Below are 27,856 nucleotides of genomic sequence, written 5' to 3' on the forward strand. Positions count from 1 at the left end.
TGAAAGAGGGGGAGGAAAGAGAGGGACAGAAAGAAAGGAGTGAGAGGGAAAGAGAAGATGAGCAGAGAGAAAGAGGCTCAGACAGAGAGACGGGTGGTGGGAGAGATTGATATAGTGTGAGGAAGAGAGAGAGAGGAAAGCCCATTTTCAAGCCTTTTCCCTTTTCTTTATTGATGAGTGCAGCTTATTTCCAGTGTAGCAGTCGTAAATCACAGTCTCCTATCTCCCACCGTTACGCCTTCATCCTTTAAATATCCCTATGTGTGCCTGTATGTGTATCCCCGTGGTTTCCAGGCCTACATTAATCACTTAAACTGTCCCTCTCCCGGTCTGCAGCCACTTAGTTGACGCACCAGCAGGGCAAACTGGCACCTTCACCCACGGTCACAGCTAAACGTTCACATCCACTGGTTATACTCTGCCAACCTGGATGTGTGCAATAAGTTTTAACATTGTGTCCCATTTTTTGATTTGTTTTTACTTTCTAAACTATACAATGTCAAACTATTATACCACATTCAGGGGCATCATAACCATCTAACCAAGAAGGTTTTGTTACTAAAATGCCGATGATGTGTTCATTCCACCTGTGTGAGTGTGAACTAGTCCTGGTGAGTCACCGTAGTGCGTTAATGTGGTATAACAGTATACTACTTACCGTAGTGTGGTATAATGTGGTATAACAGTATACTACTTACCGTAGTGTGGTATAATGTGGTATAACAGTATACTACTTACCGTAGTGTGGTATAATGTGGTATAACAGTATACTACTTACCGTAGTGTGGTATAATGTGGTATAACAGTATACTACTTACCGTAGTGTGGTATAATGTGGTATAACAGTATACTACTTACCGTAGTGTGGTATAATGTGGTATAACAGTATACTACTTACCGTAGTGTGGTATAATGTGGTATAACAGTATACTACTTACCGTAGTGTGGTATAATGTGGTATAACAGTATACTACTTACCGTAGTGTGGTATAATGTGGTATAACAGTATACTACTTACCGTAGTGTGGTATAATGTGGTATAACAGTATACTACTTACCGTAGTGTGGTATAATGTGGTATAACAGTATACTACTTACCGTAGTGTGGTATAATGTGGTATAACAGTATACTACTTACCGTAGTGTGGTATAATGTGGTATAACAGTATACTACTTACCGTAGTGTGGTATAATGTGGTATAACAGTATACTACTTACCGTAGTGTGGTATAATGTGGTATAACAGTATACTACTTACCGTAGTGTGGTATAATGGCCCAGGCCATGGCTGAAGCATAGATCTCTCCAATCATCCAGAACATGCAGAGCCAGCTCAGGTGCTCCCCTCTCTTCTCTCTGGACAGCACCTCCGCAAATAAGGAGAAGACGATGGGTACAACCCCCCCTGTTCTGAAGGAGACAAGGACAGGACAATGAGTTGCTTAATTACTTGGTGGCGCAATGCACCAGAAGATGATATGTCATAGGACAACGAGTAGAGCCACACGGTTTATGCGGAAGGTAACATTTTCTTGACACCTACAAATGATTTGACCCATGAAAATTAACTATATCTATAGTACATTGCTGCAACAATAACAAAAAGCTGTTGTTTTTTTGTTATTTAAAAAAAATATTTTGTGGGGCCTTTATTTTCTCTGAGGAACCTTTTGTATTGTTCAGACATGACGCAGCTGGAACTGTTTTTACAACTGTAAAAGTAGACAAAAGAAACAAACACTCTAACAATTTTCCTCAAAATAAGCCAACTTTGCCAAAAGGGCATTTCCTTGGCTTTCCAGTTAACCATTAGGCTTGGAGCCAGTCGTCCATGACTCCAACAGAAGGCAGTTTAGCTGGCAAGCCTTTTCAATTACATTGTGTCCCTCTGGGGAGAGGGGCGGGAGGCAATTAGTAAATTAGATCTTGACAGGGACCGTTACACCCCTCCAATATTTTCTCTCTATAAATCAATGCTCTGTTCTTACATTGCTAGACATGTGAAGCTAGAGGCCATGCAGCCAGTGAATAACAATATGGACATTCAGAAATGGTGCTGTAAAGTAGTAGCCTGCTCCACTATCCTGACTGCTGCGCTTTTGTTTCGTTTCATTGTGTAGCGAAATAGAATGGAAGCTCGCGAGATCAGGATGGTCGTACGGGGCTAGTACAGTAGTTTCTAAATCAAATGTCACTTGTCCATCATAAGCCTGCCTTTAAATGCCCCAGAAGCACATTTCAGACAATCATTTGTCACAGAGCCTTTCACTAAAGGCTTACCAAAAGCCAGTGTGCCATGACAACAGTGATGGCTAAGGAAACATCCCTAGGATTTGTCAAGCCAGGGGAAACCTTGACAAAAACACATCTGATTGAATGAGACACCAGAATCAGCGAGTGCAAGACCGAAAGAAAGGACTGAATGTTGTTTGTTGAGATATTGCTTTTAGAATTCTTATGCACTTTTTGCTTGAACTTTTTCAAATGAATTTGACGAATGAGGGCAATTCTTTTGTGCTAGTTGTTTTGTTTTTGAGACTTGTAAAGCATTTTTACCAGCAATGTTAAAATCATTAACCCACTCCAAGTAGAAGACGCACAAACGTGTTTACAAAGGCTCACATCAATGAATGAATGAAACAAGGTTTTAAGCCCCTATATTACAGTAAATATATTACAGTAAATCCCCTGTTATCACTGACACAGCCTAGTTGGTCTAAACTAAAGACTTTCATGATGGATGTCAGGAGCATACTGCCATACTGACAGAAGAGTGGTTGACACATTCACTACTAGTCACACATTATTATTATGAATATAGATAGGAGTGAGTAAAACCTCTAGGGGTTATGTGGGTGAAATCAGAGTTAGTATATGTTAACAGAGGGGTCTACAACTACATATTCATTCAATAAACCAAAACAGATTATTTACAACAAAAGATCATGAATGAATGACTATCTACTGTGAAAAGCAGTCTCTGTGGGAATTAAGGAGTTAACGACGTAGAGCTGCAGGGCCATTTGATGAAGGACTCATCATGGTTGTAGCGAGCTATGTAAACAAACTGAGTCAGTTGTCATTACTCTCCTGTTCATGTCACAACTCACAATACATTTTTTAAATCTCCAGTGTAATTTGTAATTCACTTTTCTAATTGTTTGTTTAGTGTGGATTATTATGATAATGCAGTACCCCGTTATTTAAGACAAATAACACATTGATGTTGCTTGCCATTGTAACCCCAGTCAGATAGACTCACCCAAAGCCTGCGATCATGCGGCAGAGCAGGAAGATGCCGTAACCCTGAACGAAGGAGGACAGGAAGGCGAAGAAGCCGTTCACACACATGCAGATGAGCAGACACTGTCTGCGGCCCACCTTGTCCGACATGCCCCCCCCAGAAGAACGCCCCCACCATCATCCCCAGGTACACAATACTGCCTGCAGAGAGAGAGAGTGACAGACAGAGAGAGATAGATAGAGACCGAGACAGAGAGATACTTTAGATTTATACTATATCTATTTGCACAGCACAAAGCAATGCTCAAACCAACAACTACTGTGTGAATTTGACTGTGTAGATAAGAATTGTTTACTGGTGGATAAAGCAAATCTTAATGGTGGATTCACATCGTCTTCAGCAGAACACAGTGGACATTACTGTTAAAAAATGTTTTATATATATATCCCATGCTATTTTAATATGCAATGTCATAATCATATATATATATATATCCCATGCTATTTTAATATGCAATGTCATAATCACCTCTAGTCCCTCTCTACCTGACATCATATCCTTGCCAGGAGACATTGTGTGCTTCCTAAATGGCACCCTATTCCCTTTCTAATGCACTACTTTTGACCAGGACCCATAGTGCTCTGGTCCAAAGTAGTGCACTATCTACGGAACAGGGTGCCATTTGGGACTGAGCCATTAGGATTTATGGCCCCTCCGTGGGCTCTAGCTGCAAAAGTGAAAGGTATAAAATTGTCACAGTAAAGTATGGAGCGGCATTAAGGCCCATTTGTGCTGATTATCATACATCAATAAGAACATGTAATCACCAAATCTGTTGAATGACTTTGTTTTGTGTAATAAATTCCACTTCTCCTGAGAGGGGAGATGACTTGGTAGAATAACAACTTGATAAATCCTGCTCATCTTTCGACTGTTAAAACCTTTATCTCATGCAGGAATAACAAAGGATCTCTCTTGCCTTACTGCCCAAATCATAACCCAAATTATACTGTAGATTCAACTTTTCTTTCAGTTTTGTGTTCAATTATTTGCACATCCCAAGAGAACACTTCATAAACACTTTCACCAAGAACAATTCAATTCCTGTTACCGGTCAGAATGATAAGGAGTTATACAATATAACTAAGATTTGAGGGATGTCCCTACAGTAAAACACAACCCATTCTCAATCCCACTGTGATGAGTAAATACAGAAGGAATAAACCTGGACCCACTAGTGTAACATGAATCAATGGGATGAAGAAAACCTCCCTGGTACTTGTTGTTGAATCTGTGCTTGAAATTCACTGCTCGACTTAGGGACCTTACAGATGATTGTATATGTGGGGTATAGATATGTGGGGTATAGTTAAAAATAACACTATTATTGCACACAGAGTGAGTCCATGCAACTTATTATGTGACTTGTTAAGCACATTTTTTACTCCTGAACTTATTTAGGCTTGCCATAACAAAGGGCTTGAATACTTAATGACTTAAGACATTTCAGCTTTTCATTTTTAATACATTTTTAAACATTTCTAAAAACATAATTCCACTTTGACATTATGGGGTATTGTGTGTAGGCCAGTAACAATACATCTCAATGTAATCCATTTTAAATTCAGGCTGTAACACAACAAAATGTGGAAAAGTCAAGGGGTGTGAATACTTTCTGAAGGCAGTGTACAGGGTGACTTGATCTCTGCATGAATTTCACCCACTGCTGATCATGGTCTTGGAACACTATGAGACATCCTTCTCTATTATTCATGCCAAAGTACTGTTCCTGTACCCTGCTCCTCTCTAATCTCAGGAAGATGTTCATCTTCTCAAGTCTAAACAGTATCCACCTTTAGTCATAGTCCTGCTATGGCCTACCAGTCCATTTTGAATTTTTCTAGGATGGAATTATTTCATGCATTGATAGAATGAATGCTGTGAAGTCCTGGTCAAGGGACTTTTCCGTCAAACATGACTCCTTAAGAGGACTCAGACGCCATCTAAATTAAAAAAAATGATATAATAAGAAACCGACATATAAACATATAAACTGACGAGTAAACAGAAAAGGGATAGCTCTCTCATTACAAAAGCACTGTCATTTGTATTTTAAATTTCACTCGCTATGACAATAAAGAACAGATTGCAGATAGATTAGGCCATATTCTGATTACACATGGTGTGATATAATTTAGCCCGAGGCAATGACGTCTGGTCCGAATAATTTCAATTCAGGGTATAACAAGATACACCTCATTCAGATCTCATCTCCCCACTGTTGTGGATAGATGGGGATCTGACTTAACTCTCTTACTTCAGGGGTCAAACTGGGGTCATTCACACTTGGCCATAGTCGCTGATCTGAGGTCCTATCTTATGATCTAATGGTTGAGATTAGGATTTGGGGAGAGTCAGCAAGCCATTCGGCCATCTTGATACAGCCCTGAAGCCAAGGCATTAGGAAGACAGCATACTCCTTGACCTCTTCCTGACAAAAGGGACAACACAAATAATAGTGATATATCAAATACTGCCCATACTTTTCCCCACACTGTTTTCCAAGCCTTAGATTTCCATTTAACACAGCCTGACCAACAGACATTTGTGTTACACATGCACTAGGACCATAGATTTTTTATCACATTTTAGAGGGTTCTTCAGCTTGTCCCCTTCTGTAGTGATGGTGGAACACATCTATACAGTTACATATTGCTATATGTTTTTTGGACAATATTATATTGATACTTTGACTCCAAGTATTGATTTGTAAAGAAAATATATATTTCTTTTTTTGCTAGGTAGCGTTAGCTAGCGCTAGTCGGCTGTACCTCATCATATAGCTTTCTCTCCATCTTCTTTTTAAACAGTGAGCCAACATGTTTTCAGCACTTTTATTCTCATGCTCTCTCATCTCTCTGCAGCAGACATATGTTTTTTAAATTATTATTTAGTTGTTTTATTTTTACCCCTTTTTCTCCCCAATTTCGTGGTATCAAATTGGTAGTTACAGTCTTGTCTCATCACTGTAACTCCCGTACGGACTCGGGAGAGGCGAAGGTCAAGAGCCATGCGTCCTCCGAAACACAACCCAGCCAAGCCACAATGCTCCTTGACACAATGCCCGCTTAACCCAGAAGCCAGCCACAGCATTGTGTCGGTGGAAACACCGTACACCTGGCGACCGTGTCAGCGTGCATTGCGCCCACAGGAGTCGATAGAGCGCAATGGGACAAAGACATCCCTGCCGGCCAAACCCTCCCCTAATCCGGATGACGCGGTGCCAATTGTGCGCCGCCCCATGGCATGGGTCTCCCGGTCGCAGACGGCTGCGACAGAGCCTGGACTCGAACCAGGATCTCTAGTGGCACAGCTAGCAACTGCGATGCAGGGCCTTAGACCCCTGCACCACTCGGGAGGCTGCAGCAGACATATATGTAATATGTTTGGAACATCAAATTGCAATAAAATCACGGTATCTAATCGTAATACTAGAAACGTGAGAATCGCAATACATATCGTATCGGCACCTAAGTATTGTGATAATATCGTATGGTGAGGTCCCTAGCAATTCCCAGCCCTACCCATAAGGGAATCCTTTATGGTTCTAGGAAGAACCCTTTCCACCCACAAATAACCCTTTTGTCTCAAAAAGAGAGAAAGGAGCCTAGGATGCCAGATATCTTATAAAACAGTAAAACAGTTGAACCATGATCATACTGTCTAATAGCCCCCAGAGGACGTCCGAATACCTCATTCATGTATTGATTGTTGTGTGTTTTACTGCACAGCATCTGAGGGTGTGATTTTCTCAGCACTGGCGCCAGGAAATAACGTGAATCATGGGGGAAAGACATCTACAGTATCACTATGTTGAAATACTCTAGCGTCCCATTCACTAACTGTCTAGGAGCATTTAGCCAGCTACACACGGTTGAGTGCTGTACTGATTGTGCAAAACCTAGATTTATATGCTTGTATCCTCTATATGCTTTTCAGCCACACAAGTACCCATAAAAGCTGTATGACTTCAGACAAGATATTTCTCTTTAACTGTGCAGCTTCTAGTCTCCAGACTATAGTCTCCTGCTACTCTTTTTATGACCAGGCACTTTGCTAGGCGCTAGTTTGCCCCTGAAGAACCCAAGCAGTTATTACGCTGCACAAACTGTTCTGCACGAAGGAAGCAGCAGTGGACAGAGCATCTGGAGGTGAAACAGGGTTGGCCACACTTTCTAAGAAGTATGATACTAGTGCATTTAGGAATGTTCGTTCTACACACATTACACATGGTTACTAAATAAAGTACTGCTAGACTAAATGACATATAGGAATAGATATGACCAAATAGACATTCACCCCTCAGTTAAGGATAGCTTAGAGACAGACAGCCCGTTTGTCAGAGTGGCTCAGTGCTCCCCATTATCTGTAGCCACTTCCTGTCCTATTATGGCAGGGGAGTGACGGGGGGGGGCAACAGAGGGTCAAGTCAATTCACATGTTATCCTCTGTCACAGGCTTTCACCTTACCTTCCGTATAGAAACCTCATTTATACACAGGTCACATCTAGAATAGCTGGGGAAAGGCAGGGTTTCTATTCCCTGGTGAGGGCTAGAGGGTGTGAGAGAGGAGAGTTGTGATGATGAGGTGATAAGTGGCCAAGCAGGAGGTGGTGAAACAACATGACTGTCTGGGTGATTGGGTTCTCTCAACAGGGTGAAATGAGACTGAATCTTTGACAGGAAAAACAGACACCCTACTACACTGCCCTGGGATATTTTTTTTAGACCAGAGGAAAGAGTGCCTCCTACTGGCCCTCCAACACCACTTTCAGCAACAGTCTCCCATCCGGGGACCGACCAGGACCAACCCTGTTTAGCTTCTGAGGCTAGCCAGCAGTGGGATGCAGGGTGGTATGCTGCTGGTCCCAAAAGTGAAGAGAATATACAGTATTTGGATTTGGACAGGTTATCTACATGGCAACAAAACTCTACATCGTCCCATAAAAAACACCTTGCATCACAACTCTCAGACACAACAGTCCCAAAGCACTCACATAGGTCACAGACATGTCAAAACACATCTCCAAAACAGGGGAATGTTCAACAAACAGTCAGACACGCACCAACACACAAACCCTAAAGGGGGAGGTGCTGGAGCTGAACAGTGCAGCAAAACACACACACACACACACATACACCCAGTTAAGTATCATGATTCAGCAGCTCTTGTAAACTTCACAATGAAGGGCAAAAAGAGAGAGAAAATAAAATAAATTGTAATGGGCAGATGGAGAAGGTGAAGGTGAAGGTGAAGGAGATGGAGAAGGTGAAGAGAAGGTGAAGGAGATGGAGAAGGAGAAGGTGAAGGAGAAGATGAAGGAGAAGGTGAAGAGAAGGTGAAGAGAAGGTGAAGAGAAGGTGAAGGAGAAGGTAAAGGAGAAGGTGAAGAGAAGGTGAAGGAGAAGGTAAAGGAGAAGGTGAAGAGAAGGTGAAGGAGAAGGATTGAAACAAATAGAAAAGGGCAAAGAAAATTAGCATAGTGAGAGGAGAACGAGGGAGAGAAGTTCGGAAAAAGAGGAAAGAAGTGAAGAATAAGAGAGTGAGGGATAAAGAAAAAGAGAGGAAACGGAGTTCAGAGAAAGGGTGTATGAGAGGAAGTGAAGAGAGAGAGAGAGAGAGAGAGAGAGAGAGAGAGGGCATGGTGGGGGTGTTTTTTGTGCTGTCAGATCCTGAGGAGCCCCCTAACAGTAGTGAGAGCGCTCAGCTGCATCATGGTCTCTTTTCCGATTTCACGCTTTGATGCTCTTCACTCTTACAGGGGTAAACTGTTTCAGCGCCACACAAAACGCATGCCCTGTTCTATTCATACTGCGTATAGGGGAGTACGGCGTGCCTGTCTGAAGCTAATTCTGTCACTGTAAACAACGGTCTGGTGATTTCCTTTTATTTGTATTTTTTACTGTTTTCATACTCTCTCTTCACCTATCCTCTCGTCTCTTTTCTCCTCTCCTCTCTTCTGATCTTCTTTCATTTCCTGTCTGCTTTCTTTCTCACTGTGCTGATCTCTCCCCGCTCTTCTTTTTCTGCTTGTGTCCTCCTCTTCTTTCCTATATCTTTCCTCTTCTTTCCTTTCCTCTCCTCTCCTCTCCTCCACTCTCCTTTTCCCCTCCTCTCCTCTCTTCTGTTCAGCTCCTTTACACTGAGCAGCGTGTAATCACATTTGTACCAGATCATGTCAGGCTTGATGGGATTCGTGCCCCATCTTTTGCCGTAAGAAAACCACCACCTCTGCAGAAAAAAAGATTGGGTCTCTTTGTCATATTTTTGGTTGGTGGGGGTAGCAAAGATTTCAATGAAATCTTTATGAAATTATACTTATCTTGGGCCCAGGGGTGCAAGCACAATGGGATGACTCATTCAGCTAAGTAATGCTTCTAAGCTCCCTTGCATCAAGGGTAATGACCAGATAGGCGTGAAGTATTTTGATACTATGAGTGCTCGATAAGAGAGTCCCCCCCCCCCCCCACACACACACGCTCTCCCACCCCACAGCCCTCTACCACACACACTCTCTCTGCGGTAGCAGCGGGTAGTGTAATCTCTGCAGTGGCACTGCGATCTCACTGCAGTTTAGCCATGCTCAGCTGCCCCTGGCCTGGACCACGCAGATACTCACAGCCTGCCAGCTGGCTACCATATACAGAGAGAGACGGGGGAGGGAGAGAGAGAGAGACAGGGAGAGAGAGAGGGAGAGAGAGAGTGAGAGAGAGAGAGAGAGAGACAGGGGGAGAGAGAGACAGAGGGAGGGAGAAAGAGAGAGACAGGGAGAGAGAGAGAGAGAGAGAGAGAGAGAGAGAGAGGGGGGGATAGGGATGGGAGGAAGGAAGGAAGTGGTAAAAAGGAGGAAGGAGGGAGAGATGTAAAGACAGAATGAAGGAGACAAAAAAGAGGAGGGAGAACAAAGGAGAAAGAGACTAAGAAAGGAAAGGGAAAGAGAGTTACAGAAAGAGAAAGGGAAGAAAACAGAGGAGGTGGAAAGTGAGGTGAGGTACTTTCTCATTCCTCCATTGTTCCCATGCAGCAGTTAAGATTCCTGTGGGATCCTGTTAGGTACAAATTTGATTCTGTAATTTAATCAGATTGATTTCATTTAATTTTTCAGATTGTATTATCCTGTTACACTGGGCTCAGTTTGACCAGCTTGCGATGCAAAGCCTCAGTCTCTACGATGTTATTCATGTTTCCCTGCGATGGCTCTGCATGGAAACAACTAAGTAAACTCAGGTTGAACTAACCAACCACCAAAGCACTGACACCTGTGTTGTTTGTATACAAAATACACAGATGTGTAATGAAATATTCCACAGAAAATCATGGTTTCCGGGTGGGACGGGAGGATGCGGACGGGTTTAATTGAATATTTTTGTAGCTCTAACCCCGCTCTGAAAAAGAAAAATGACAAAACTAAATGAAAAGAGACACATCTGATGATGATCACATTGGACTCCAACAACGTCAAAGTAACTCCACCACACACACAGACAAACACAATCCCGTTCAACCTGAGTCACCTCATCGGGGGAGGGAGGGAGGGAGGGAGGGAGGGAGGGAGGGAGGGAGGGAGGGAGGGAGGGAGGGAGGGAGGACATGAATAAGGGTAAGCGGAGCATGGAGCAGTGAAAGTAGTTGTGCCATGTCTCACTGTGCAGGGGGTGGAGGGCTGACTGATTCTATGTTTTTACAGTATGACATTAACACAGGCAGCCCCTGGACACACATGTCATGTCAGACTCGATAGTGATGGATTACAGACCTGCAGCCATCTGGACTAGTGTGACTCCAAGTGAACACATTGGGAAAACTAGTCCCTCAACAAAGACACAGAAACCAACGTACCGTTACACGGTACTCTGTAGACAACAGTAATTTAATCCTGTTGTGATCTTACAGAAGCTTACAAAAACTGCTAAGCACTCATGTTTTAAACACACACGCACACCCCTAACTGCTTACCTAGCCATCCAGATCTGGAGTTGGAGCCACCCAGAGCACACATGTCCGTCTCGGCGCTGGGTAGAACGAACCCCACCACAAACACCTCCACCCCATCTGACATGAGGGCCAGGCCCAGCACCAGGAACAGCTGCCACTGGAACCTGCCGTGGCCACACTCCTGGATGATCAGCTCATACTGCTGGGCCAGTTCCTCCTCGTCCGCCTGCCTCTCCTGCTCCAGCTCCTTACGATCTTTCAGGCTGTCTGTGACGGGCTGCCCCAGAGCCACCTGCCCCTCCCTGGCCCGCCTGTCTCCGGCCGTTGGGATTCCTTGGTACTCCCCTTCGTAGATCTCATCTTCGTCATCATGGCCCTCTGTGGCGTCGCTGGCATCACTGGCCTGGTCGTTGTCATTGTAGCCTCCGTCCTGCCTGGGAGGGTTACGGTAAAAGTCGTCCCCCTCGTCCACCTCGTCCTCGAAACGGCTGTATTTGCGCTGGGAGTACTCGTCTGTGGTGCTGTCCACAACCTTGTTGACCTTTTTCACAGCGTGCCGCTTGGCCTCCTTGGCGATGTCCTTGGCCCCCTTCACTAAGGAAGTCCTGTTTTCGTAGCTGTCGTCCATTTTAGCTCTGATGGAGGTTCAGGAGTGGGAGTACAGGGGGGTAGGAAGAGGGCGGAGGGAGATGGATGGAATCCGGCAGAGAGGTTTGGGAGCAGAGCAAAGTGGTGGGTCTGGAGATGCAACAGGGAAAACCCTGAAGTCTGCAGTCACCACAGGAAGTTACCCTCACTGGCTATGGTGTTCATTGGTCAAGCTATGGAAGAAAGAGAGAGAGGGGGTGGGAGAGAAAGCGCAAAAGAGAGAGAGCGGTTCCAGTCAGATAAGGTGAATAACTCGGGAAGTTTCGACAGCTGCATTCATAACCAGACAAACAGGTGTTGCAGAAAAACAGCACTGACACCTAACTCTCTTAAACATTCGCTCGCTGTCCTGCCTGCCTGCCCCTTTCCCCTTTAATAATTTCCTTGAGTGATGTTAAGAAAATGGCTTTGGCCGTATTACACAGTTTATATTCATGAAGTATATTACATTTCCAGGAGAGCTCCCCTGTTCTATATTTCATGAGTCTCCTTCAGTCTCAGGTCTTAAACAGAGACAGGAAATATGCTGAGTCATGATCCTTCTGTTGGAGAAGGAGCTAATAAACAAGGTTCTGGGAAAAATGTATTTGTCTTTAAATAAAGCGCTGGTATATAAGAGCAGGTGTGGTGACCCAAGTGGAACAGTAGTGTCATCCTTAAATCCATGCATGAGGAGGATCCACGGGAAACACTGAAGGCAAATGGCCTCTGTGTCACCAGCATAATGTACAAACACACACACACACTGTGTGTTCGAAGGAAATTGATTTGGCAATGTCACTGATTTCATACACATGAATTAGGACACACGCACACACACAATGGGCAGGGGGAAGCCTTCCCAGTCAGAGGAGGCCTGGGTTGGCAAGAGGGCACCCTCAGCAGAGTGGAAACAACCGGATACATACGGTTTTCAGGGGAAATGAAAAGAGCCTGTGACGCGACTTCCGCTTTTGGATGTTAACAAGGCGACACTCCATCTCAACTCCTCCTCCACATTTACTGGATTGGTTGAATAGGGCAGAAGAGAACCTCCCCTCTTGTCAGGATCAGAAAGAAAGAATTGCCGTTCAGGCGTTTCTTTTACGGCTGCTACATTAGGTTAGCAGGCAGGAGTGTGACCCCAACATAACCCTGGAGTGATTCATTGTGAATGATCAAAGTGTAAACCAAGACCTACAGTATATCACAGATTGACTTCATCTCCCTGGCTGAACTCTTTCATATTACAGCTGCATAAAATAGACATTGCTGATTGAAGGGAAGAAAGAAGTTAATTGGGAACTGTCAAGCAATTATCCAATGGAAGAAGGCGTTGATTCTGGTAGAGACTGAGAGGTGTGTCCTTATTTTGTCAAATTACAAGTGCTGAAATGTTATATTTTGGTGTATTTTTGATTAACAAGTGTGGGTGTGTGTATCTCTGCATCCGTTCAGTGTGTCTCTGAGCTGCTCTCCACGGGGCCTAATGAACACTGAAGCTCTGTCAGGAGGCCACAAATCACCTCCCAGGCTCCAGCTCCCATTATACAATTTTACTGGGCAGAATGACACGCTGATTCAAGGTGACTCTGCTAATCCCTTCTGTCTCAGTGGCTGGCTTCTGCAGTTAAGACCAACTCTCCTTTTATATGTACTGGTCATATTGCCTGTGTTATTCATCATTGTGACTAGTACAGGGTTCTGTGTGTTACTGCTTTGTCGTTCTCGTCATTGGGATCCTTTTTTTTGCAGAGAACCTTAGTTTGATGAACTTCGCTGAGCTGTATTACAGAGGACACTCAGGTTTGGTGAAGTTAAATAACCATCTTCAGAGATTTAATATGCAAACCTGTCTCTCTCAACCCCCCTGCTATACTGTGCTACTCTCCTATTGGAGCCCATTCTGCAGTTTATCTTGACAGCGAAGCTTGCACTTTTAATGCATCTGTTATGTGAACTCAGAGTCAGGCGCTGCCAGTGGCTTGTCAAGACTCCTGACAGACTCTCAAGACATTGACGCTTCCTAGTGTTTCATGCAGGTCATGAGTTGGGTGGTCACACATACACACACACACCTCTAAATGCAAAGTAAGCAAGCACACAAACACTCACACACACAGACGCACACTCTCTCATGCACTCTCTCTCTCTCACACACACACACACACTGATCACACACAGGTGTGTGTGTGTGTGTGTGTGTGTGTGTGTGTGTGTGTGTGTGTGTGTCCAGCATCTGTCTGTCAGAGAGTCTGTGGAGCAGAGTCCAAGCCCCCCTGTCAGTGGTGATGAGGATCAGTGAAGACATGTGTGCATACCAAGGCCCTCACAGTCCACCTCACCTGACCACCATTGACGAGACCGAGACAGCACAGACAGCCAGACCAACAGGGGCAGTCTCACTGCCATCTATCATACCACTCCTACATCCTTCTCCTCACATCTGATCTGCCTATCACTCCCCTACCCTATTCCCCTTTTCTATCCATTATACCTCGCACTACTTTCTTCTGTTCATTTATACCCTTCCATTCAACCTCTCCCTCCACCGTCCCGGCGTATCCACCTGTCAAACTAACTAACTAGTTATCACTCCAAACCTCTACCTAGTCTCCTTCAAACATACCTAACTGCCCTAACTATATACAGTAGGTAAGGCATTTCACCAAACTAGGCCCTATGTACCTTCCTACCGAGTGTGCAAAATGTGTGTACTGATTGAAAAAGGATGTTTTAACAAACAAAATGATCAACCAAAAACATACGTCTCTACTTGGTTGTAACGCCCCATCCCCACCCCCCATCCATTCTCCATCCCCACCCCCCATCCATTCTCCATCCCCACCCCCCATCCATTCTCCATCCCCACCCCCCATCCATTCTCCATCTCCACCCCCCATCCATTCTCCATCCCCACCCCCATCCATTCTCCATCCCCACCCCCATCCATTCTCCATCTCCACCCCCCATCCATTCTCCATCCCCACCCCCCATCCATTCTCCATCCCCACCCCCCATCCATTCTCCATCTCCACCCCCCATCCATTCTCCATCCCCACCCCCCATCCATTCTCCATCCCCACCCCCATCCATTCTCCATCCCCACCCCCATCCATTCTCCATCTCCACCCCCATCCATTCTCCATCCCCACCCCCCATCCATTCTCCATCCCCACCCCCCATCCATTCTCCATCCCCACCCCCATCCATTCTCCATCTCCACCCCCCATCCATTCTCCATCCCCACCCCCCATCCATTCTCCATCCCCACCCCCATCCATTCTCCATCCCCACCCCCCATCCATTCTCCATCCCCACCCCCATCCATTCTCCATCCCCACCCCCCATCCATTCTCCATCCCCACCCCCCATCCATTCTCCATCCCCACCCCCATCCATTCTCCATCCCCACCCCCATCCATTCTCCATCCCCACCCCCCATCCATTCTCCATCCCCACCCCCATCCATTCTCCATCCCCACCCCCCATCCATTCTCCATCTCCACCCCCATCCATTCTCCATCCCCACCCCCCATCCATTCTCCATCCCCACCCCATCCATTCTCCATCCCCACCCCCATCCATTCTCCATCCCCACCCCCCATCCATTCTCCATCCCCACCCCCATCCATTCTCCATCTCCACCCCATCCATTCTCCATCTCCACCCCCATCCATTCTCCATCCTCACCCCCATCCATTCTCCATCCCCACCCCATCCATTCTCCATCCCCACCCCATCCATTCTCCATCTCCACCCCCATCCATTCTCCATCCCCACCCCCATCCATTCTCCATCCCCACCCCACCCCATCCATTCTCCATCCCCACCCCATCCATTCTCCATCTCCACCCCATCCATTCTCCATCCCCACCCCATCCATTCTCCATCCCCACCCCATCCATTCTCCATCCCCACCCCATCCATTCTCCATCTCCACCCCCATCCATTCTCCATCCCCACCCCATCCATTCTCCATCTCCACCCCATCCATTCTCCATCTCCACCCCATCCATTCTCCATCCCCACCCCATCCATTCTATATCCCCACCCCCATCCATTCTCCATCTCCTCCATTCCTACCAAACCCATTTCAGTTCACACTGTGATGTCTTCCTGCACCAGGCCTGACAAGGCAATCAACGCCCAGAGATTTCCCTAGCAGGGTACCACTGTCACGGGAGAGTGTGGACTGGCATACAGAGGGGTTAACAGGGAAAAAACTACTTTGGGGTTGGCTGAGATCAACAATGCTAAGAGCTATAGATCCCTTAGGATCATGATTAGTTGAGTATATCACTGAGTCAGGAATTCCTGCACTCCATTCCATCTGAGTCAAGACTGGAAGAGATATAGCTACTAGCTAGCAACATTGGTTTTACATTGAATATATCGTGTTGGCCATTTGTGTCTTCAGTGGTGTTGCTTGCAAATGGGTCTTGGTGCCCCACAGTTAGTTTATATCACAATATATTGCTTTCTCAAATTGGCCTGAATTCATGACACAGATCACCTGACACAAGGCCATTTTACTTTTACAAGCAGGAGGTTAGAATGAAAAACAAACGCTTGCAGGAGAAGTTTACAGGTTTCCTGATCCACACCGACTGAAGGCAGTGAACACTTCCTTTATTTTCATGAGATCATAAAATCCTATGGTGGATACAATAGCAATGTAGGGGAAGCAATCTATTTAAACAGAAATGATTAATATATTCCATCTTAGTCATGTTTGACTTGTGGATGTCCTCCCCTTTGAAAGACAAGCATGGATGGACAGTTTGGCAGTTGGTTTGTTCCATCAGCATCAAAACGGAGAGTGCATGACCTCATCTGTAAGACGGAGCCTGGGATTGGGATGTCTTCAGTTAGGAGATTTCATCAGACACTGATGCCATTACTGAGAGTGGAGAGAGAGAGAGAGAGAGAGAGAGAGAGAGAGAGAGAGAGAGAGAGAGAGAGAGACAGAGAGAGAGAGAGAGAGAGAGAGAGAGAGAGAGAGAGAGAGAGAGAGAGAGAGAGAGAGAGAGAGAGAGAGAGAGAGAGAGAGAGAGAGAGAGAGAGAGAGAGAGAGAGAGAGAGAGAGCAGAATGGTGGAATACATAGAAAAGAGAGATGTATAAAGAGGGATAGGAAAAGGGAGTGGTATGGAGACAGGAGGATGAGGGGAGCGATATGGAGGTGAGATGGGGAGAGGGAGAGGGGGAAAGAGTTGAGATGAAAGAGGAGAGGGGATGGCAGGAAAGAAAGAGAGAGGGTTGAAGGGAGAGAAGAGGGGGATGAGTGAGAGAGATTAAAGGAGAGTAAAGAAAGTGAGAGAGGAATGGACGAGAGCTAAGGCAAACTAGTCATGTGGGTATACAGATTAGACCTGGAGGAAACCTGCTTCAATAGTGCTCTGTAGTGCAGAGTCAACCTTCACAAGGATATATTGATGATGGCGAATGGCTTGAAGTCAACTTTTGCAGGTTGGCAATACCTTTTTTCTCTGTAAGAACCAGAATTATAAATATTATTGTTGACTTCAATGAATCTCGTGCTCAGTGGAGATAAGACATACAGTAGGAATTCACCCCATGCTTATAATAATAGATAGCTTCCCTCAGCCACCACTGCATTGAATGGAACTAATGGTGTTGTGACGTCACGTGATGGTGCTGGTCAAAATGAATGGCACTTATATATGCACTCTACACACACTATGTTGTGACCTACAACAAAAAAGGAGGATCGCATATAGAGCATTCACAGTTCAAGCCAAGGTAGTATACACACATCCGGCAGATTTCACAGATGCAGGACATAATGGATATCAGATAACTGCACCCTGTTCATCTTTGGGATTTGTATTACAATATCACCTAGTTCCCGTTTACTATTACTATGTCACATAATAGTTAACAGAGTCACATTTGAGTCAGGGAGGGAGGGAGGATCCAAACAGTGTACTGTAGGTGTTGTCCCTTGGTTCCCAGTGGACACACACTGGTTCCTGTTTGATCTGAGCGGTGGACATATGGTCACCCAGCCATGCCAGCCCCTCACTGCAGAGCTAGGAAACACAGAGAGCTCGAACAGAGAAGACGGCGAGCACGCCACTCGCTGCTGGATGCGGCTTTTACACTATAGTCTTTGGCAGTGATTCACCAGCCTGACACCGGTTAGGAAAGGGACTTCTTTGTACCACCACAAATTACACAAAGAGAGAAAATTGTGAAAATGGAGACACACATGTATATGTGAAGAGATTAAAGAATTTATGCAGGACATTTTTGCAGAAAATGATGTGGTTCAAATGTTAACTGGAGATAGAATGCGAAGTTCAGAGGTCGTGGCTGAATAACATTACTGTATGATGCCAAATAATTACATTACCAGGTTCAATCATCCCAGATATACAAATGATGTATCTGTAAATTGTTAATTTGCTTAGTGCTTAGACAGGGTTACTTGCATGGCTGACTCACAGGGTCTATTTGGAGGCCTCCACTTTTACTGCATTGTCATTGGACCAGTGTCAATTAACTACCTCTCTCAATGATGTAGCTTTGAGTTGACAGGGGTTGCTAGAGAGTATGGTCCACCTGGGAGAAAACGATTTGGGTTTAGATTTGAGTGACAAAACTATACGATTTGGGATTGATCGGTGATTGATTGGTTAACTGGTTGGAGATCTTCCAGCTTTTTCCTGAATCTGAAAGCCATGGCTTATTTACATAAGTATTCAGACCCAGTGCTATGAGACTCGAAATTGAGCTCAGGTGCATCCTGTTTCCATTGATTATCCTTGAGATGTTTCTACAACTTGATTGGAGTCCGCCTGTAGTAAATAAAATTGATTGGACATGATTTGGAAAGGCACACACCTGTCTATATAAGGTCCCACAGTTGACAGTTCATGTCAGAGCAAAAACCAAGCCCTGAGGTTGAAGGAATTGTCCGTAGAGCTCCGAGACATTATTGTGTCGAGGCACAGATCTAGGGAAGGGTACCAAATAAATTCTGCACCATTAAAGGTCTCCAAGAACACAGAGGCCTCCATCATTCTTAAATGGAAGAAGTTTGGAACTACCAAGACTCTTCCTAGAGCTGGCCGCCAGGCCAAACTGAGCAATTGATACATTTTAGAATAAGTCTGTAACGTAACAAAATGTGGAAAAAGTCAAGGGGTCTGAATACTTTCTGAATGCACTGTAAATGCATGCGAAAAACTGCATCACCTCTTGTTCTGTGCACTTAGCAGTAGATGAGCTAGCGAGTGAGTGTTGTATTTGTTTTCTGTCATCCGTAGCTAGTGCAGTAATACCCACATAGTGCAGTAATACCCACAAGGATGGGGTTACGACTCATTTATGGCCCAAAAATAAGAAGCTAGCTTTGAAGTGGGACTGGTTTGTCCGGTTGAAGCGAGCAGATTGGAGTAAGGGAACCGTGCGCACATCTACTGTGTACAGTGCTCACTTCACTCTGGAGGACTTCGATGGCTTAGTTTAACCAGTGGAAGGCAGGATTCGGAATGAGACTGAATGAAACCAGGTGCTGTGCCATGTGTGAATGTGAACCCTGCAACCTCTGTTTCCTACCGACCTGCCGGTACACCGCAAGTGTCAGCAGTGATGGAGATAAACCGGGTAAATTCAATGTGGATTTACCTCACTATATCGCTATTGGATTCGCTGACTCTCCCTCGGCCGGTGAAACGACCTCTCCCTCTGAAGGCCTCTCTCTGACTCTTCTTTGGTAGCTAACTCAGCCGTCAATCTGTATTTCTCCGCTCTCTCTACGTTATATCTGGTGGCGTATTTGTGTGTGTTTTGTGGGTTCCTACCTGTACTAGACAAGTTGTTCTCTGGCTTACTACTTAGCTATGTTGACCGTGGTGATGGTCAACATTGGTAAGCTAGGGTAGTTATCTGTATAGGCTAGCTGGCAGGCTAAAATAACTAAATTTAGCTGTCTGGCTTGCCGACTAAGATAACTTTAAATACTGGTAACATTATTTGATAAATGGTAAGATTGAATTATTTATTTCCAAAACATTGGTTTACTTCAATGTAGCTGTAAGCTAGGTGTTGATAGTAACTGGCTGACTAATGCAGTGCTAAAGTAATGTTAGCAGGCTGGTAGGGCTAATGTTAGCAGGCTAGTAGGGCTAACATTAGCAGGCTAGTTGGCTAGCAACCTTGCAAGCTGATTTGTAACAATAAATTCATAAAGTATTTGCTTGTAAGTTGGCTGAAAATTAAATTGAAACCAGTAGTCATGATTCTAAACGTTTTGGCTTAATTTTAAATTATACTTTTGAAGTTATTTCTGTTGGATTCTACATTATAGGGAATAGGCTTGCTTCCCAGGGCCTCCATATTACATCACACCCTGACATGAATTCTGATAACTTTTTTAATGTAAAAAGTGAGGTGTAACTTTGCATTGGGAATTTTGATGCTTAATACTAATGCAAATCCATTAGTTACATGTGGTTAGGTGTATGCTCCCTACCCTTTAAATGTTGCCAAGCAAGCCTACCTATATCGCTCCTACAAAGGACTTTGATGCAGATTTCCGGTTCACTGGCCATGCTCTTTGGTTGCCTGCCTATCGTTGCATTTTCTGAGGTGCAGTCCACGGATGACTCAGTACCCAGCACGCTACTGTACCCGCAGCCTCGCGCTCTTTTTGGCGGTAATGCAGAGTGCTATAAGCGCTCGGGGTAAACGGTCATGTAATAGCCTACTCATTCACCGCAGCGGAGAGCTCCTGTCAGACATGCAGAGATTTCAGACTGTGACAACTATCGACTTCAATTGAAATAAAATGTAATGAAGAACAGATATCATGGACATCATGACTTTACTTGGTGGGTCTGTAAAGGGGTAGCCACAATGTTACATGACTAAAACCAAACTTTCTCTTATACGTTAACCTACAATATAGGCTAGTGTCCCAAATGAAGCCTATATATACTCCCAAGTGGTGTATCTGGATGGTTCGAAGCACATTTATTGCACGGACTATGCATAGCCCAAAGAAAAGCCAAGTATAAACACTGAAAAAGCTGGTCAACTTCAGACGTAGGCTATGAATGAGATTCAGCAGTAGCTTTTTATTATTAATAAAGTGGGGATCCCTGCCAACATCCTCCACACAGTTGCACTGCAGTCTAGAATTACGCAATGGAACTTTCAATATCAAAGTGTATTTTGCTACATTAGCCTACTTTGCACTTAGCCTATAGTGAAAATGATTCTGCATTCCCAGAAAGTCTATATGAAACAATAAAGGAAACACTGTAGGCTAGGCTTTTTGAAAAATACAAATCTCAGTTTTACCTCAAGAAATTAAAGCGCTTACCGTTGATTAAGGAGCGAGGAAAAGTGGATTGCGCTGGTTGTTAGCCATTGCACCAGGCGAGTTGCTTGTGTCTTGTGAATGTAAATTTGCTGGTGTCCCACTGTAGAACTGAGGTAGTTGCTGTCTGCCGGTGTTTTTTTCGATGCTGTTCTCTCCCTGCAGTACTTCAGGAAAGAAAAGAGAGAGAGAGAAGTAGGAGGGACGGGGAGAGCTAGGAGAGAGTGCAATCAATAATTGTATTTCAATTGAGTGATGCCGGCAATTCCGTGAAATGGAACAATGTAGTTAGATGGAGCATGACGTGAAACACTGCGACGGACTGTAGTGTTTGACTTGGGCCAGAGCTGTCCGGAGCGCCGTACCGGCACTTCTATTTTTTGGGGGAATTGCGTACCGGATCTGCATTGAATAGCAATAGGGAGTAGGGATTAATTTCCTGATCCCACTTTGTTCAAGTTTATTTGCCGCTAGTCTGTGAATCTGTGTGTGACAGTAGAATGTTTGAGATTGTGCACATTAAAAATGCGCCAACCTGAATGCGCATGATGCGCTGTTCCAACATGTCAAATTAGAGGTTGTATGGTCATGGAAAGTCCTGGAAATTATTGTAATAATTTTTGTTAATGTAATTCATGAAGACATACTTTTTAATATTATCAATCACTTACAATTCTACATATCAACCATTATCGGACCCTTCAGTGCGTGTATGTGTGTGCTGCGTGTGTGCCAGTGCGAGTGGGCGGATGCCGGAAGAGAGAGCGACATTTCAGCAGCAAGTATAATATAATGACAGACGAACAGACTAACTAGATAGCCAATTCAAAACATAACTTGTAGCAGTTATCTCGCTATTTAACTATAGCTAAAGCTCAGCATTAATGTAGTTGTCTTTCCACCGGGACGGTAGATAGCCTAAATAAATGTGCACCGTTGGAAAGCTAGGATTCCCCTCTATTAAACAGTAGGCATGTAATTGCAATAACGGTAAAACATTTCTAAGAATAGCCTAATTGACAAATAACTTCCTGTGCATTGATCTCCCCTGAAACATGAATATTTGAGCCTTATATATAAACATGTCTAGTTAGATACCTTGCTTTGAAGTAGCCAACCTTATCCATCTGATCCCTGATTCATTGAATGAGTTAATCATTTTATAAAGTATTTGGTTGTAATGTTGAAATATTTTACATCAAGGGTGGCAACCATCCTCCAGGATAGCTACTGGGTGTGCAGGCTTTTGTTCAAGCCCTGGTCTAACCACATTGTAGCTTAAACGTCAGATGCTCAACAGGACCTTGATAGGCAGACTTGGGTGTTTCAGGGCTGGCTCAAAAAGCCAAGCCTGCACACCCAGGAGCTCTCCAGATGAACAACATGTGCAGTTTTACTTTGTGGGGGGTTAAGTGCCCCCCAAAAAGGGCACAATAGCAGGAGAGGGTAGGCCTTCATGGGATCAGACACAGCAGCCTTCCAGCGTCAATAATGCTTACTTTTTCATGTAGGCTATAATAATAGTCATGAACATTTGGTTAAAAGTCATGGAGAAGTCATGGAAAATGTGTATGAACTATTAATAGTGAATAATCAGAAGTCTCTATAGCATTATTTGTGAATTTCGGTTAACATAGTCTAATGGACCGACTTGGAAAAACACAGCTCGTGCACTTCTTTCATCCCAAGTCAAGCGCTGCCTATATGCGATATGATGCGAGGTTTTGATTTCCAGAGCAGGACTTTTTAACAGACAGTTCTTAGATGACTCTAAGCAAACACATTTTCTACAGATTTAAGAACTCATGCTATTCTACAAATGCATTTTAAAAATGTCATATCTTTCCGATGACAGGCCAAAGATGAATGGCATCCATTTGAAAGGCAAATAAATGGTGCTGTAAACAGATTGTATTTGCTGAAACGTTTAGGTAGTATAGCCTTGTGTTTATGTTGCAGTATCTTGCTCATTTGTGTTTTATGGAGTCAGCTTTGTTCTATCCGGCATCGTTCCAAATTCCAACAGCTCGACCTGTTGCAAACCATTGTGCCAAATTATAATTCCCGCCAGTCTCCAACAGCGTGAAGTGTAAGCTAAAGAAAACACAATTTACCCTACTGCAATGTTTTCAAGTTCCCTTGACAAAAATGAGTAATTATCTTTCTTAAATCTTTGAAAACATATGTAGACCATGGCTGGTATAATGTTGAAAACAAAGTAGGCTAGCTTATTCCGTTAAAAAGCAGTGGTGCGTTAGGCTATGTGTAAATTGTTTATAACCACATAAGGCCAACAAGGCGACAACAGGTTTTCATTCGGCGCTGTCCATGGCCCTGAAAGCCATTCTCTGGGAATGGCTGCTGTCCACGGTCCTGAAATTATTTCAGTGCTGAATTTGCGCCATAACAATCCCACTATTACCGTGTGTGTACATTTTCAGGGGCATTGCTGGTTTAAATGCACTGATATGTGCTCATTTAGATTGTGTGGGTGAGGAACACCTTAACTCCAGCATAATACATGTATACATGCTACTAGTCTACTATAGAATGAAGAATAATCTACTTACCTTGACAGTTTACTGCAGGTCCAAAATTGTACTGGTACGTCCAACACTGGTAGGCTAGGCTACATACCTGTTGGTGGATATGACACACTGGATACATGCATTATTGATTACCTTTCTATTGCAGGCAGTCTTCAGATAATTCTGTGAATTAGGCCCCAACACACTTTTCTCTCAATAAAATGTCTGAATCATGAGATACAGTCCTTAAAATCTTAACTTCCACTAAATACATTACAAGTAACACTGTTTTGTGCTTGCTTAGTTACAAGCATGCATTCATCAAGTTGATCCAAGTAAAAATATATATACACTGAGTATACAAAACATAGATTGACCAGGTGAATCCAGGTGAAAGCTATGATCCCTTATTGATGTCACTTGTTAAATCCACTTCAATCAGTGAAGATGAAGTGGAGGACACAGGTTAAAGAAGGATTTTTAAGCCTTGAGACATGGATTGTGTATGTGTGCCATTCAGAGAGTGAATGGGCAAGACAAAATATTTAAGTGCCATTGAACGGGGTATGGTAGTAGGCTCACCGGATTGTGTCAAGAACTGCAACGCTGCTGGGGTTTTCACACTCAACAGTTTCCTGTGTGAATCAAGAATGGTCCACCACCCAAAGGAGATCCAGCCGACATGACACATGGGAAGCATTGGAGTCAACATGGGCCAGCATCCCTGTGGAACGCTTTCGACACCATGTAGAGTCCATGCCCTGGCAAATTGAGGCTGTTCTGGGTGCAACTCATTATTGTTCCTAATGTTTGGTATACTCAGTGTATATGTATACTTTCCTACCTAATTAAGCCTTGCCTTAGTAGGTTACCTCCATTTTCTTTTGCGTCTCAGTGAAGCGTTCTGTCTGGTCCATTCTTGGAGTAACTCCATTCTTAACCATAGATCAGGCTTTTTATAATCTAAGACAGTTAGAAGATCATTCAAATGTATTAAATCAGCATAATGGAGAATTAAAATTCTGTGTTGGCATTCAGTGAGAAGCATGGGATTTGCTTTCACTAAACGCCAACACAGAATTCCAATTGAGATATTGCAGGTTGCACCTGCAGAATAGTGGCATGCAACCTGAACATTGAATGAATGTTATTAATTTAGTCAGTGTTTCAAAGTATCATCCTGGTCTATCACCACTCCCAGGTCATTGCACCTTCTTCTCAGAACAATAACATTGAGGGCATAGTGATCAATGTTCACAGTTTTGTAAGGTGTTTCCCTTTCAGCATTGAATATGAATAAAAAAGTTGACTATACATAATATTTTCAGTGATGAAAGAGACCGCAATCAGTCCAGAGTCATGAAAAGAGACACTTCAAAAGTAGCTAAGAGTTTATTGTATTTATTTCTATACATACAATAGAGTACACACAGATTCTAATTCTTACATATGACAGAATATCACACAACGATTATATAATAATGTTATATAATTACATAACCAGAGATAAGTAGGCTCTTCAGATGAAGTGTGAGACAGTGAGTGCTGGGCTTGTTATGTCAAATCCTAGCGCTTCTCAAATCCACAAGCTGTGGAGAGAGATGGTCAGAGAGTAAAGTGAGGGACTGATGCAGGACAGGACACTCAGCCATACAGTACTCACATCCTTAAAGACCGCAAACCGTTGCAGCAGTACCACAGAGGAACAAGATCCATTGCAGAGAGATGATGATCTGCACAAAACATCCCATTTTATATTCCTCTGTGGGGTTTACCTCTTGTTGTATATGAGATTTAAGCCACTGTAAGATATGATTATCAAAGGAATTGCATTTAAAATGGATTCCAGCAGTTTGAGATAAATGCAGAGGTGAAGATGGTAGCAATGGAATGGTGATACTGCCAGGAACTGGTGTTATTATGTTGATATATTTTCTTCTTTTGTTGTTGTTGGAATGACAAGAAATGTAGAGAGCTGGCACAGGCTATATACTGTACGTGCATTAAATACCATCACAGAAAAGACTCAAACGCAGAAAGGCATTTATACACACAGATGCATACATACTGGCACGGACGCACTCACTAACACACAAAAGAGAGGCTTCTCTCTTTGTCCTCTGATTTTGATGATTCACAGGAGCGGTGACCTGAGGCTGGGGACAGTCTCTGCTTTTCATTCAGAGCTGGAAGACAAAACCTCCTCAGGCCATAAGACTTCATTTACTACTGCTGGAGAGCCAAGGAGCACTTAGCTTAATGTACGGGAGAGCAGAATGACCCTCACACACACACACACACACGCTCTGACGCACATGGCCATTGGCCACACGCACACACACACACACCATCTTATCACATATTTATTCATATTTCAAAGAATCCTACTTTGGCAAAAAATGCCCATACACATAGATACAGAGCTGCACATTAGCAGCCATTATCTGCAAATCAACAGTTATAGTGGGGGTGGACTAGTGCAAGAGTCTAGTCATAAAGTGCCTTATCTTTGTCCAGACAGCAATTTAGACATTGATGATAATAGTTTTTGCCTAGTGGGAGAGGTAACTGACTTAGCTCCCCCCTCTCCCATTTCATCTCCTACCTTTGTTATTGGTCAGCTGACCTTTATCCCTCTCTTACACAATTGCCAGAGAGTGTATACTTACATTATATGAACAGAGACAGCGTTGCCATATTTACAGGCACAAGACCAAGAAGCCAACCCCAGTGATTGTATGGGAGAGGAGCATCATGAATGCAAAAGGACACTGGTGTTATTGTCGTCGTGATGTGATAGATGACTGTAGCCTGGGGGGGATGTCCAATATCGCCAACATGTAATCAAAACTAAGCTGAAAACAGCAGGCAGCTAAGAAAAGCGCCCCCGTGACTATTATCACCATTGAAAATCGGTTGATATCATTATGATTGAAGATAGCACATTGTAGTTGTTGTCAGGAGTCTGCAGAAAATCAATTGTAGGCAGCAGCAGCAATTTTGTAGAAAGTTAGGTTACTTTACAGTTTATTACAGTAGTATAACAAATGTAATTATAGGACCTAAATGCTGTACATTGTACAGATACGTACATGCATCAGGTAGGCGAAAGGTATAAACAAACTTACTTACTTAGGCCCATCGCTCATTTGGGAGCATATGCCATCTTCTCTATGTCACTCTGTTCTGAGAAGTCTTCTCCAGCTCATTCTATCCACATTGATTATTTTATCTGCCTAAGGCATAAACAAAGGTATGTTTTTTTTTGTCAACGTACAGAATTAAACAATCAAACGTCAGCCAAAACCTGAATAATAATTTTTTCAATCAGTTTTAGCCCCAGACATTATTCTCCAATTTCTCTACTGTCTACCATTTCAAGGTCCTGAATAGTCTTACGTACCTGAACTAAAATACCAGGGGGAGGAAAGTCAAATGGATTGTGATTATTGTCCTGGAACAGATGGAACCTCTTACAGGTTAGAAAAGGATGTGAGCTGCATCCCATTTCAACACAGGCCCAGGTGCATTTCCTCTATCTCAAACAAAGGTGGCATTTACAAATGGGATCTAGTAATACACAGTAATACACAGTTTAATCTCACCCCTATCAACTGTAGTTTATAACCTCTTTCCACACTACAAGAATGAGTGTTTTGAGAAAGGGCACTGCAACTGCCTGTGGTAAGCATTATCTTCTGCGCTAACTCTTTCTCTTGTATGCCTGTAAGGATCAAAACACAGCAATTACCATTGATTTCTAGAAGGGACAATATATCAGCTATTCCATTTGTAGAAATGAATGTGTACCATAGGAACAGTGAATAATAGTGATATTGTTTGACCCACCCACACACACTTGCTTACTAGTAGTCCATCGTATCCGATGATGACTTGAGTGTCTTCGTGTGGCTGTAGTCCAATCCCTGGACCACATTGTCTGTTGGAAACAGGGTATACAGTCTCGGATTGGGGGTGGAGGTGCATTTCCGGCTTCATTTCACTTGTCATTGTGACATTATGTCTCTTGTGACGGTTTCCTTTCTTTAGTTCATTCCTGTCACACACACACAATGTAAGGATTATTTTATCATGTACCCATGCCTTGTTT

The 27,856-nt window shown here is 43.7% G+C and overlaps 1 pseudogene; it reads right to left on the bottom strand.

The window, feature by feature from the left end:
• LOC106585040 (synaptic vesicle glycoprotein 2C-like) overlaps positions 1-21,614 on the bottom strand; it is a 30,836-nt pseudogene extending 9,222 nt beyond the window's left edge.
• Positions 21,615-27,856: the final 6,242 nt, after the last annotated feature.

This window comes from Salmo salar, chromosome ssa24 (assembly GCF_905237065.1).
Source record: "Salmo salar chromosome ssa24, Ssal_v3.1, whole genome shotgun sequence".
In the NCBI taxonomy this organism is placed as follows: Eukaryota; Metazoa; Chordata; class Actinopteri; order Salmoniformes; family Salmonidae; genus Salmo; species Salmo salar.